The sequence below is a fragment of the Cavia porcellus genome, unplaced genomic scaffold (genome assembly GCF_034190915.1).
Source record: "Cavia porcellus strain 051 isolate PalLab524CR breed Dunkin Hartley unplaced genomic scaffold, mCavPor4.1 scaffold_5, whole genome shotgun sequence".
Lineage (NCBI taxonomy): Eukaryota > Metazoa > Chordata > Mammalia > Rodentia > Caviidae > Cavia > Cavia porcellus.
The window spans coordinates 108,480,915-108,493,515 of record NW_026947488.1 but is presented as its reverse complement, the minus strand read 5'-3'; the positions used below and the strand labels follow the sequence as shown (position 1 = coordinate 108,493,515).

The 12,601-nt window shown below is 32.1% G+C and overlaps 1 protein-coding gene across 24 annotated transcripts in view; it reads right to left on the bottom strand.

Moving 5' to 3' along the window:
• The window catches only part of LOC101787859 (histone H1.8-like), a 109,265-nt gene that overhangs the window by 33,466 nt on the left and 63,198 nt on the right, over positions 1 to 12,601 (bottom strand). For 12 of the 24 annotated variants that reach the window (XR_010047163.1, XR_010047161.1, XR_010047168.1 and 9 more), the window contains 3 exons: positions 11,446 to 11,552; positions 10,768 to 10,831; positions 9,893 to 9,993 (listed from right to left, as the gene is read on the bottom strand). The exons of 11 other annotated variants lie outside the window; for them this stretch is intronic. The gene's annotated coding sequence lies outside the window, so the exon portion shown is untranslated. The remainder of the gene's footprint in view (positions 1 to 9,892; positions 9,994 to 10,767; positions 10,832 to 11,445; positions 11,553 to 12,601) is intronic. One more of the 24 variants, XR_010047148.1, reaches the window with a different exon arrangement.

Below are 12,601 nucleotides of genomic sequence, written 5' to 3'. Positions count from 1 at the left end.
ACTGAAGTGACACCCAGGATTCTGAGACAGATCTTTTTTACATCAACTAGCACTGATTAGGATCATTTCCAAAGTATCAGGCCCTGATCCTTGGCAATTTGAGGCTTATATGTGATAAGCAAGCAGAAAGCACCAAAGCAGAGTAATTAGTGCTTATTCATTGGGGTTTTTTTGTTTGTTTGTTTGTTTGTTCTGGAGATTGAACTCAGGACCTTGACGTAGGAAGTGACTTCTCTTAAATTTTCTGAGACTGTTTGTTTATAATTTGTATTACTTTTTCCTTAAATATGTACTAAATTTTCAAAGAAGTTCACCGGTAAGGAGTTTAGTTTGTGGGAAAGCTTTAAAATGGAATTTCAAAGTCTTTGATATAAGTATACAAGGATACTATTGTTTGTTGATAATAGTATACAAGGATACTATTGTTTCCTTGAGTGAATTTACTTTTGTTCTTCAAGTTGTCCACACTACCCAAGTTACCAAATTAAATGACATAAGCCTGTCCATAACAATCTCTTATGTGATTTTTTTTTCTTTTTGCTAAATTTTTCCCTCAAATTGGTATCTCACTATTTTGTGCAACATGGATTCCAACACTGGGCTCAAGTGGTTCTCCCATCCAACCTCTAAAGTAACCAAGACTCATTATATTCCTATGAACTTGGCTGTACAATTCTCATTTATATCTATGTTTATGCAACCTATAACACTGTCTTTGTATTACTCATATTTATGTTTTCTCCTTTGAAGAAAAATAATCTGCATAGAGGTCTAACAACTACACACTACAATACAAGGAAATAGCTGTTGATTTTGTTGGTTTTTTCCTTTTAATGTACTATTTTATAATATTTCTTTACTGTGTACATAGATTTAGATTTTTCTGTTTCAAGTTTCTTTTGCAGTAGGTTTACATCTATGATAGGAGATTTCCTAAAAGGACATTAATTGCTATTCAGTTTTCTATGAGTATTTTCTCAAATGCATGACAACAATTGTTTAGGTCATTTTATTTTCATTTTACCCAGTTATAACTAATTTTTAATTGCATTTTTAACTTTTCTCATTGCTTTGATCATGGTTACTGTAATTTTGTTAATTGCTTTCCGTGTATGTGGGTATTTTACTTTCTTTGCTTTTTTCTCTATGCCATGCTGGGGATTGAATCCGTGGTTAAAGGCACTATGTGGAGCATGCTACAGTGAAATAAATTCCAGCCTGTGTTCTCAGATTTATATTCCTTCCTACTATTGTTTGATTTTAATCAGAGGACAATCTACATGTTTCACATATCTTTATAATTTATGGGCATTGTGTCACAACCTAAAATATGATCTACCCTTGCAAACTTTTTGAGTAAACTTAAAAATGTTTTCTTCTAACTTTGATCAAACTTATGTAATTGTAATTAGTCAAATTAATTGATAATATTATTTAAAATTTTAACTCCTAGCTAAATTATTGTATATTTATTCTGTTATCAGTTGAAAGAAATGTATGGCTGGCACCATGTTTTCCACTTGTATTACTATCATATGTTGTTGTTGGTTTTGAACCTTTGTTAGCAGATGCAAAGTTATTTTGTGTTTACGTGTACCATCTATAAATTAAAACTTTTTAATTATGAAATAACCTTCCTTATCTGTAGTAGCATTATTTTTCCAAATCTGCGTTGCTGTATGTTCATATGCCAGTATTATTAGGTATTGATTAGTATTAGCTTTGTTTCTCCATTGTTATTTAGATATGTTTATGGTTTTAACTTAATTTTAATTACATATACAGAGGGAATAAAGAGAGACAGGACCCACTTCAACTCACTTGTCATTGAGATCCAGGCACGTTGCTCACGTCTCAGCAACCAGGCAGGTTGCTGCCCGAGCCTATTTGGAAATCCCAAACCCAAGCTACCTGGGCCCTGCAATTTCCTCGGGAGCGATTTACCTGGCCTCCTCATACCAGGATAAATTAAGGGTTATTTGCTGCAAAGGAAACCTTGTGAAGGAGACCGGCACTGAGCACCACCAGGTCCCCTCCACCTCCCGCAGCAGCCCCAACAAGCGAGGCCTCCCAACGTACAATGAGCACATCACCAAGCATGTGGCCTCCAGCCCAGCACCACCTTAAGACCCCAGCCACCCCCGGGAGCCAAGCACACCCCACCGCTACCGCGAGGGGCGAACAGAGCTGCAGAGGGACAAATCTCCCAACCGTCCCCTGGAGCGTGAGAAGTCCCCGGGCCAGATTCTGAGCCGGCTGCCTGTGGGAGCTGTGAGGACCCCACTGTCCCAGGTTAACAAGGTCTGGGACCAGTCTTCAGTATAAATCTCAGCCAGAAAAATCGACTCCTCATTTCAGTTTGCAGAAGAACACCAAACACACTATGGAACTCTGCTGCAGGGGACACAAGCACCTCTCCACTCAGCTGCCCCATTGCACAGCTAGGCCCAGACCCACCTCGGCACGGGACACCTCTGTCTCCAGGAGGTGCAGGTGGCTGAGGCTCTTTGAAGCTGTCAGTGCTCGGTGTCTCCTCTGGGCACCTTCCTGCAGTCATCCTCTTTGCACTTTGTTACTCTTTCAAAGCATTCATAAACTTTTGTACTTAGCTCTAGTCTGTACCAACTCATCAAAAAGGAACCAACCAGATACTATGTGGTTACAATCCTAATTAGCTACTTCAAGACCCCAGGCTTGGTTGGTTTTTCTTTTGGTTTCATTTCTTTTCTTTTCCTATTTGTTTTTCTTTTTTCTTTTTCTCTCTCTCTTTCATTTTTTTTAAGACAAGAGAATTCTTAATAGATTTGAATAGCAATGTAAAAAAAGAGACAGGAAAAACAGTTGAATCCTACTTTTTCTGTGTTACTCTAAAAAATTCTTGCTTATAACTTTCAGCTTGCTTTCATTTATCTATTAATGTAACTTTTTATTATTTTGGTTTTTTTGTATTTGTCCTTTTATTTTTCCTCTATTCCTTTTAAAATATTCTTTATTATATTATTACAACTTTATTGTTGTATTGACTAGATTTACTTTTAAAAACATTTTTTTTGTACTTTTTGGTAGTTCTGGTGATTTTACCCATGCATGTTAAGCAATAGCTCTACCACCAAGTAATATCGTCAACTAATTAATACCTTTATTTTAAAAATAATTTTGGGTTTATGGAATAATTATAAAACTAATAAAAATAGACATTTGCCATATACTAAATTTGTTCTCTAATTTTATCTCTGGAGACTTCACTTACTCTTGGTCTACTGAAAAGTATGCTGATTAATCCAAATATTTTTAATTTTTCCAGTTATGTTTCTTTTATTGATCTCTAGTTTTAGATCATTGTGTTCCAAGAAGACACTTCATAAGATTTCTGTTCTTTTAAATTAGTTTAGGTGTATTTTGTGGTCCAGAAGTGTTTTTTTCCCCCCTTAGGAAATGTTCTATGCGAACTTGAGACAAATGTGTCGTCTGCTGCTGTTGGATAAGCCAATCTACAAGTGTCAATTAGATCCAGTAGATTTAATGGCGAGATTTGCTGTCACTGTACTCTTATTGATTTTCTGCCTGCTGAGTCTATCAATTATGGCATGAGAACCGTTGACATCTCCACTTGTAACTTCAGATTTGTTTATTTCTCCCGGCAGTCTTATTGCTTTTTGTCTTCATACTTGGGCATGTTTCTGTGAGATGCACATAACCTCATGATTGCTCTGTCTTCTTGAAAGACTGATCCTTTTTATTGTTATCTTTTGACTCTTTTTACATCTAAAAATTATTCTCCTCCTGAAATTTACTTTAGGTGAAATTAGTATAGCCAGAGTAGTTTGCTTTAGTGTTTGAGTGAAACAATTATCACTATCTCTTCATTTTTAATCTACATGAGTCTGGATATCTAACTTGTCTTTTAGGTGGTATGTTTCTCCAATTAAAAATCTCTGTTTTTGACTTGTATGTTTAGAACATTATATTTCAAGTGATTACAAATATAGGTCCTATCTGAGTAAAATCTATTATATCTACCTGACTGTGGTGGTGTTTTCCTGTAATCTCAACACACTGGAAGGCTAAGCAAGGAGATCACAACCTAGGGCACAGCCTGAGCAACTGAATGACTTAGTGTGACACTGTTCAAACAAACTAACACCCAGGCAGACAAAAGCTACCCTGTCTGTTTTCTATTATTGAGGATTTTTATTTTCTTTTTATTTTCTGTACTTTTAGATTCCCTTATTTTAGTGGAACTTTTAATATGACAAATATATGGGTACAAGCCTTACACATTTTTATTAAAATTTTGTGTTAATGTTTGCCCTAGTGTGGACAATGCACATTAAGTCTATGACCTAAATCTTAAGTCCTCTTCCAATTTGTACTACAGTGCTACATTGCCAGTGAAGACATAATAGTTTTTCATTCATTACAATATATTGATTTGACTTTTTCATATTTAATATCACAAAATACATTTTTGCTCTTATTTCAAATAATTATCTATTAGATCAATTAAAAGTTAAAAATAAATTCATATTTTACATTCATTCACCAGAAGTTTTCTTTATTATGAAAAATTTAATGTATTTAGAAGTCAGATCTGCTACTGACAAAAGATAACTTTGATGGATACTGGGTGTTGTTTTGATGTATCTTTTTATTTTAGCACTACTAATTTTGATGTATGTTTTAGCGTGCTTAAATGTAAAAAATTTTGATGTATTTTCTTTATTTCTTAGTGGAAATGTTTTTTATCTGGTTTAATTTCTTTTGAGATGTGCATGTGTGTATGTGTGTGTCTCTCCCTCCAGGAAGTTAAAATTGACCTGATTACATGTTTTGCTATTCTTTTTTTGGTATTTATTTTTTGCAACTCTGAATTAATTAGATTTATGGTTTGTTTTCTTACATTGATTTTGAAAATAATCGTTTATTGTTACTTCAAGTATTTCTTCTTCTCTGTTCTAGTTTTAGTCTCTGATATTTAATTATACTTGTTATTTCTTTATGAATTGTTTTATATTTCTTGGATATTCCAAGTCATTTCATTTTTCTCCATTTCACAGTGAGCAGCAAATCTTTCATTAAAATTCATTTCATTGACTAATTTTTCAGCTTTTTATTTCACAAAAAGCTTTTATTTTACCTATTTTTTACAAAACACTGTTTTTGAATACAATGGAACGTTCACTGTCTTTATTTCTCAGTACATAAAGATACTTCTCTGTTTTCTTATTTGCACTGCTTTTCAAGAGCAATGTAGTGCTATTGTTTCTTTTTAGCTTCTTATGTCTTGTGTCTTTATTCTTGATGCTTTGGAGGGTGTTTGTGCTTGTGTGTGCACATGCACACGTTTGTGTGTGTCAGATGGAATTTGCACTTACCTATGTCCCTACCCTAGCTTTGTGCATTCATTTTTACTTTGAGATAAAAATCTCACTGAGTTATCTATGAAAGGCTGTCTTAGCCTGCTCAACTGCTTGGTTTACAGGCATTAACTCACGGAGTGAGTTCATTTTTATTAGTTGTTTTTGCAATCCTATTGCCATGTACATTAATTTTATATCTTATTTTTCTGAATTTTCAATTTTTTCATTTTTATTGTATTGGTACATACTGCTTATACATATAAATGAAATCCATTGAAGCATAACTATTTTTATGTATAAAATAATTTGATGTGTAAAATATGTAATGATGAAACTCAGGGCACTAAGGATTGTCATTTCCTAATGTATTTATATTTTATGTGTATTGGGAAACTTTGGGCTCTCATATTCAGTTTTTTAAAAGTAAAGCATAAATTATCTCCTAAAGTTATCTCATGTGTTATCCTACACCAGAACTAGTTGCTCATATTTAATTGTATTTTGGCATGCATTATCTAATCTATCTGTAGTTCTCATCCCTTAACCTTTTTGTCCCTTATGACTATCACTTTATTTTCTACTCCACTGAATTTTTATCTTATACAAATGAATAAGAACATGAGACATTGTCTTACTCTGACTGACATTTCACTTAGGATAATTAATTTTCTCTAATTGTCACGTTGTTGTGAATGACTGCATTGCATTCTTTCTGTGGTGGAAAAATTCTGCTTTCAATATTAACCACAACTCCTTTATCTCTTCTCTGTTTCATAGGCAGCCTATATGACTGTGTTTTTTGACTCATCAATAATGCTATAATAAGCATGAAAGTTTAGGTTTCTAAAGATTTCATTTCCATTGGATGTGTACCCATGAATGAGTATGGTGGATCATATGGTAGTACCAGTATTAAAATTTTTTTTGTTAGGTAACATTCTACTATTTTCCCGAGTACCTATACTAATTAAAATCATCAAATAAAAATTCATTTTTCTCCATATTTTTATCAGCATTTTTATATCTTTCACTTAATACAACATTGTAAATTTTCTTTGTTTTTCACTCATGTTTCATAATATCAGGCTTAATCAGAAAATTATTTTAAATGGAATGTTTTATTATATATGTAAAATGGATTTATATAAGCAATGAATGGGAAGCTTAAAAGTATATATATTCTCTTTATATAATTTAAGAATTACAGAAATATGCTCTATTTCATTTGCAATATATTGGCTAAAATATTAAAAATAATGTATGAAAAATTTATTACATTGCTTCAGATATGACAAACAGCAAAACAGAAGCAATTTAAAAAACAATTTGATTCCTAGAAATGAAACTAATGGTTTATAGTAAACATATTTTCTGTTAATAAATAAACATAATACTGTAATATATCACTTAATCAAGTCAATTTTTCAAATTAAATATACATTAAATCACATGAGAAGCACCCAGTAAAGCAAATAATAAACTATATGTATTTATACCTCTACATCTGATAGTTTTAAAATCAGCAGTTTTCTTAATTTTGATATCAATTTATTCAGTTAATTTCAGGCATGTAACTATTTTTTCAATTATAAGCAGACCTTTTATATTTTTATTAGAATTTATTTTACATAAAATGTATTGAATTTACCTTTCAAAAAATGTTCTTTACAGTTTAATTCTAATTAGCATGTTCATATTTGGCAAAAAGGCACCCATAAAACCTCTCAGATATAAATACATGCAGTGTAAATGAAAAAATTTGTCAACAGTACTGTATTTGTATCAGCTCTGCCTATCCATTCCTCATCTTCTCATGTTGAAAAACTCAAGATGCATCTGCTACAAAGATAAATCACTTGATCTTCCATTGCAAATACTAACAGAACTCATTCAATTAAAATGCTTACAAATTTCTGACTACATCATCCTATTTTAAGTCTTATGCTCAAAAATTTTTTTTTCACTACCATATCAATACAGTAATATATGAATATTATAGTATATTATAATATAGGAATGGTATTTTTGAAATGTATATCAAAAAGATTTTTCTTCATATCTGCCATAAATACAATTGAAATAGATTGGACATCTCCAAATAAACTATGGAATTGTTTCCACAGAAAATATCTGTTGATATTTTAATATCTGTTGATCCATGATTCAAGTGTTTGATAACTTCTATTTGATGAAAGAAAACATCTAGTTGCTCAACTGATAGCGCAAAATACATTGAAATGGATGGCTTGTGCACCTACAGTTTTCCAAATATGTAGATTTTTCGTAACATTACTGCCATTAAAAATGAATGCACAGGAAGCATGTTCATCTGAGTCTGAAAATATATTCAGTATTAGTGAGGATGTTTGATGTGGTATACTGCTTAGTTCAGTCACATCAGGTCCTTAATATAAGAAAATCCTAGTCTATAATGACAATTTCATTACTTACTATTGAATATAAACTTTAACTGTAACTTATGTTTCTCTTGGATTTATCGTTATTCACTTGACAGTTATCTGAGTGTCATTATGTTACAGACACTTTATTTGATATTTCTGCTATTCTGTTTCATATTAAACCTTCTTCTACAGACTTACGTTCAGATCAGACAAAAAGATAAGCAATAAAGGTGAATAACAAGCAAATATCACTGTGCATAAAAGCAAAATAAATGGTATGAAAAAATATCATGGTAAAATTTTCAATATTTAAAGGGAAAATAGGTAATATGGAGAACTAGACCGGACACTTTAATATGTGTGGTTGAAATAGCAAGTCTTAATTTTGCATAGCAGGGCTAAGAAAGTTTTTATGTGGAAGTGAGAGATCTGTAGATTCACCTCTAGAACTGTTCCATCCATGGTATATGACTAGTGAGAATATCTGAGCACTAGTGGAAAGCTCACACACAAAGTACAAGCTTCACACATTCCAGTGAAAGACAAGAGATGGCAGACTGGTGAGAAGAAATAAGACAGAGAATAGGCCGAGTAAAGGGAGAGAAAGTGAAAGAAGGAAGCTTGGATGTATTCTCCTCAAAAGGTGTTTGTTTGGTTTTTGGTTTTTATTTATAAGAATTATACAATTAGACATACATATAATAATTTAGAAATATTTAAACTTATAGCCCTATGTTACTTTAAATCATATTGTGCTAATGCATGTTTGAAAACATTTGCAACAGTTTTAAGGAATTAGATATATACTACAAAAGAGTTCTGTAATAATGTTCTTAAATTGTTTAATATATGCATGCTTTTATCCATTCATTCAAAAAGAATTACCCAATAAAATCTAATACTTGCCATCAAATTTACAACTTTGCAAAATGCTTGTCATTATTTATATATTCCTCTAGATTTTTGTGTTTTAATATGTTCTTAAAACTATTTAGATAATCAATAGTTTTCATTTGAGTGCTTTTTATGTTAAGAAAGAAAAAGGACAATTTCAAAGATATATTCCATTTTGTTATTTTATATTTCACATACTTTCAATTAGAAAAAGATTAAAGCTAAATGGATATTCCACATTTTAAAGCACATTTTAACTGTTATAAAGAAATATATTTAGAACAGAAGTGGTATTATAAAAGCAATGCATTGGTATCAATAAAAACTGGATAATAAAGATTTGCTTGTGTTGCATGAAAAATATATGATGTGATTCCATGAAAATTATGAGTTACACTAGCACTTAAATGTACCTTATTATATGGTATGTAAATGGCTAAGAAAACCAGAAATAAGTTAAATAAGTTTGCCACTATAAAATCATCCTACATTTCTGTGAAAATAATACTATTTTTCAAAATTATTTATATTTCACATAGTGAAAGTCTCCCATGACGTATGTTCTCATTGTGTCTGTTATCAAATGAAGTTATCTTACCACACTAAAGTTAATGTGCTATCAATTTGTTTGCAGCGTGTTGCAAAGATCATTAAAACCAGGGTTATAAACCACTAAAAGGAGTGCTAAATGTTCTGATGTTTTGTATAAAAGTTGTTCTTGCATTACCCCCACCACACAGCTGATAGATAAGAACTTAAAAAGTCTACCATTTATCACTAATATACATATTACAAACTTTAAGCTTCAAAAGTAATGATGATAAATGCACAAATCTATAAGATATTAAAATAAATGCACCTGTGAGTATTTGACTATTCTGAAAACAAAGAAAGTAGTTTATGAATTGTTGTGTTATAGTTTAGTTTAATATAGGATTAAAGAAGCAAGAGGCCTTCTGGGATGGCAGGAGGATGGTGACACATCTTCTCTGATATTTGGAATCCAGATGCTAGAAGAGCGCAAGGGGAAGAAGAGAGAAGTGACTTCCCAGGACTGAGCAAGTATCTAAGGTGAGAATTAGGGCCCGCAGAGAGAGAAAGGAGAGGGACCAAGTGCAGACATGGGAAGTGAGGAGTGGCACTTTCTCTCTGAGCTGTAGTGTGGGAGGGGTGGCTCAAACCTATAGAGGTACACTGACTACTGGTGACTACAGAGAGCTCCAAAGAGAAACACACCAGCAGAATGGAACAATGGATGCTGCAAACTGCTGTGCCTGGTGAATAACTCAGTTTCACTTCAGAGATGATGACCATAATAAAGGTCATGATTAGTGAATCTAGAAAAGAGAAAGAAAAAAATAGAGGAGCTTAGGAAAATGAAGAAAGCCATAAAATCCCAACATAAGAAAGAAATGTAATCCATGAAACAGATTCAATCAGATATCCAGGATTGAAATATGTGTAGCAGAATGAACCATTATCAGGACAGAGTATCAGATCTGGAAGACAGGATTATGTCGTGGTCATGAAAATAAAGGGTTCTTAAAAATAGCAAAGGGCTGTGAATATATCAATACAACATTTGCTAGATGATGCAAAGAAAAATAACTTAAGATTGACTGAGTCAGTGATAAAACAGAAGACAGCACAAATAATATAAAAATGTATCCAAAGAAGTAATGGCAGAAACTTGTTGAGCATGTAAAAAGAATTTTACAAACAGATAACTGAGACACATACAACTCCAGTTACCCAAGATATATATATATATATATATATATATATATATATATATCTACCCGAAGGTGTATAATAGTAAGGATTCCAGGAATTCAACACAGGAATGGAATATTAAAAGTTCATACATAAAGAAACAATTCACTTACAAAGGAAAGCCCACCAAAATTACAGCAGTCATCTCAATTTAAACCCAAATGCCAGTGTACTCAACTATAAAAAATGAATATTAAATACATGAAAAATCAGATAAGCACTAATGCAATTGTAATGGGGGGACTCAATGCCCTATAGTCAGATATAAACTAGACCAAAAAGATCAACAAACTCTCAAAAATGCATCAAATTTTTGAAAAAGTGAATTTAAGTGATACCTGCAGAGTGTTGTATCCCACAACATCAGAATACATATTTTTTCAGATGCATTCAGAACTTTCTCTAAAAGAGAACACATATTGGTTCATAAAACAAGCTTGAGTAAATTTAAAGGAACTGAAATTATTCCATGCATATTGTCTGATCATAGTGCAATGAAATTGGCAATCACTGGCAAAAGAAACCAATAAAACTACTTAAAAACATGCAAATTAAATAACATTTCAGAGACATGCAACTCTTTAATGAAATTCAAAGTGAATCTACTCTCCCAAATTCATTCCTGGAAATAAGCATCACCATGAAACCAAAACCAGTAAAGGACCTAATGAAGAAACAGAGATACGGGCAAATCTTCCAAATGAATATAGATGTAAAAATCCTCATAAGATATTGGCAAACAGAATACAGCAAATCATCAAGATTACACAGAACAAGCAAGGATCATCCAATGGATGCAGGATGGTTGAAAATAAGTATATTAACGAATTTAATACACAATATTAACACAGCTAAGGACAAAAATGGCATGATCATCTCAACACATGCATAAAAAGCATTTAAAAAGTCAAATATGCAAACATGGGAAAAACAACAAAAAGTTGGTATAGATAATCTTTATCTGATACAACATTTATGAGATCTATGAGAAACCAACAGCCAAACCAACAACATACTGAATGGTCAAGAACTGAAAGAATTCCTGTGAAATGAGGAACAAGACAAGGGTGTCCACTGCCAGGAATCCTGTTTAATATAGTTCTGGAAGCATTAACTGGAACAACTAGACAAGAGAAAAAATTAAAAGGAATAAGGATAGGAAAAGAAGAAGTTAAATTGTGAGTATTGTGATTGACATGATACTCTACATAGAAGACCCCATAAACAGTACCAAAATAATTCCAAATTTAATAAAAAATTCACTACTGTAGTTGCAAAGAAAGTCAACATGCAAAAATCAAAAACATCCCTATATATGAATAGGATACTCACTGAGAGGAAAATTATGGAAATAACCTTTCAAAATTGCATCCAAAACATTTAAATATTTAAGTTTCAATGTAAGGAAAGAAGTAAAATACTTTACATTGAAACATACAGTACTCAGAAAAAAAAGAGACTGAAGATGATATGAAAAAAATGGAAAGATTTTCCTTGTTCTTGGGAAGAAAGAACACATACAATGAAAATGGCCATCCTATAAAAATGATTTACAGATTTAATGCAGTCTTGGTCAAAATATCAATATCATACATTACAGATTTGGAGGAAACAATGCTAAAATTCATTTGGAAGCTGAAGTGATAAGCAAAACCCATTCTTGGAAACAAAGGCAAGGTAGGATGGCATCACAATCCTTGACTTCAATTATACTATCAAGCTACAGTGACAAAACAGTATGGTAATGGGGAAATAACAGACCCATAAATCAATTGAACACACTAGCATATACAGAAACAATTCCAAACACAGTCAGCCACCTTATCTTTGACAAAGGAGCCAAACAGTTCCATTGTAAAAAATACACCTACTTAATAAATTATACTGGAAAAACTAGCTTTCCACTTGACAGATTAAAACTAGACCCATATTTTCATGATACACTAAACTAAAATTGATCTGGATCAAATCCCTAATTATTAAAACAGAAACATGAAATCTGCTAGAAGACTAAATAGAACATCGAATAGATAGAACTCATGAAGATATGGAAAAGACATTATGAATGTTGCAGAGAAAGTATCACAAAGAACTTACAAAAGGGATCTAATCTTATTAAAAATCTTTACACAACAAAAGAAACCAACAGAGTGGGAAGAAACCAGAGAGTGG